The sequence below is a fragment of the Physella acuta genome, unplaced genomic scaffold (assembly GCF_028476545.2).
Source record: "Physella acuta isolate Inbredline_101_S28 unplaced genomic scaffold, ASM2847654v3 ptg000050l, whole genome shotgun sequence".
NCBI lineage: Eukaryota > Metazoa > Mollusca > Gastropoda > Physidae > Physella > Physella acuta.
In genome coordinates, this window is record NW_026731570.1 from 753031 (window position 1) to 755280 (window position 2250).

Below are 2250 nucleotides of genomic sequence, written 5' to 3' on the forward strand. Positions count from 1 at the left end.
TTAAATATGTACTGACGATATACTGTAGATCCCTGTAGATGTACTGTAGATGTATTAAATATGTACTGACGATATACTGTAGATCCCTGTAGATGTACTGTAGATGTATTAAATATGTACTGACGATATACTGTAGATCCCTGTAGATGTACTGTAGATGTATTAAATATGTACTGACGATATACTGTAGTTCCCTGTAGATGTACTGTAGATGTATTAAATATGTACTGACGATATACTGTAGATCCCTGTAGATGTACTGTAGATGTATTAAATATGTACTGACGATATACTGTAGATCCCTGTCGATGAACTGAAGATGCGCCCTTGCCCAGCCCTCACAATGACAGTAGCAATTTCGAATCATTACGATGAAGAAATTTTCTTTTATTTTAAGAGGGTTAGGGTTAGTTGAAACAAATTAAATATACTGCCCCCGTCATTGGATAAATTATTGCACAGAATACTCGTATAATTCTTTCATTAACATTTAAACGTGTGGAGGCAAATTAACTCGCCCCCTTCACAACAACAATAAGAAAATCATCCCCGGCGGGATTCGAACCCGCGACCTCTGGATTAGAAGTCCAGCGATCTATCCCCTGCGCTACGGGGACGAGTTAGCAATAGTCTGTAAAGTGTTATCATGTGTTATAAGTTCCGTAATTTAGCAGTGCTAATGCGCTCCACCCCACTTTCAGATCGACAAAAACGCCATCAACAAAATTGCAGACGGCACGGATCCCGACTTCGACTACGACCGCGCCATCATGAAGGTGTGCTGCCACAAGAAGACACCTTCAAGACTGCGGCCAACTACACGCTTGCGCAGAAGACTGACTTCTGTCAGGAGGTACGATCAGAATGAGGTTATTCATCATCGTCATCATCATCATCATCCTCATCATCATCATTAACATCATAATAATCATCATCATCATCATTATTATCATTACCACTACCACCACCACCATCATCATCAGCATCATTATTATCATCATCGTCATCATCATCATTATTTTCATTACCAACATCATCATCAACATTACCATCATCAACATTACCATCACCATCATCATCATCATCATCATCATCATCATCATCATCATCTTTTCCTGTTTGTGCCCAAGACACAGGGGGCAGAAGAAGTAGAGCTCATCTGCTTCAGAGACCTCGGCATATGAAGAGATAGTATGGTCAGCACTATGCCAAGCTGCCTTTATTTCCCTTACATAGTTACGTACCCATCAGAGTTGGGTGGACTCAGGGACAATTTACTGACTTGAACCCAAATTCAAAAGAAAGATGTTGATAGTTGAGATTAATGGTTTAGGTTAATGCTTGAAGTTAATGGTTAACGATTGTGGTTCAATTGCCTCGGTTAACTTTTGTTCTAAACTTAAATGATTAGCGTAAGTTGTATACACCAGATTTCACTACGTTAACGTTAGAGATCGTTGTATAGACGTCACGACTTCATGTGACAGCGTGGTAGAGCATACGACTGCTAACAGGAAAATCTTGAGTTCAAATCCGGGTTCAATTCCTTGAGTGACAGAAACAGAGAAACTCTACTTGACTTGCCGCTTGGACCGTTAGGTTCGAAAAGGGAAATTTTAGTCGATTTTACGGCATAGCGATAGAGCTCTAGACTTCTGACACGAAAGTCTCGAGTTCGAATCCGGGTTCAAGAAAGTAGAACTCTCGGAACCCACCCAGTTCAGATGGGAACCCACCTTACTTTAGGGAAATAAATCGGCCAGGTGCTGACCACACTATACCTTCGTCACAGAAACTGGCGAACTCTACTTCTGTTGCCCCATGAACCGTGAGGTACAGATATTGTAAACAGCTCACGTGACCAAATCTTTCACTTCCGTCCGCAGCTTAGCGCATGCATGGGCCGGAACCAGACATGGCACGAGGACTGCACGAGCACGCCCTGGAGTAACAAGACATGGAGCATCCAGAGGCTCGTCACACAGGTCGACTGTGACGCTTTCCAGGGCACGAGGTCAGAGGTCGACTGTTGTAAGAAGAGGATAGGTAAGCCTAGGGGTCAAGGTCGTCTGATATATGTTAAAGATAAGTAAGCCTCAGGTTCAAGGTTGTCTGATGTAGGGTGGATAAGTATCTGAGTCAAGGTCATCTGAGGTAGGTTGAGTAAGGGTAGGTTACCATCCTCGTCAAGGTCCATATTCATTTATTTCCATCTACTTATCCATACCCACAAACTCATAACATCTCAGG

General features: G+C 42.4%; 1 non-coding gene across 1 annotated transcript; it reads right to left on the reverse strand.

Moving 5' to 3' along the window:
- Nucleotides 1–544: 544 nt before the first annotated feature.
- On the reverse strand, nt 545–617 carry Trnar-ucu (transfer RNA arginine (anticodon UCU)). Its single transcript has one exon. It is a non-coding gene; the product is annotated as a tRNA-Arg (tRNA).
- Between the last annotated feature and the right edge of the window lie 1633 nt (nt 618–2250).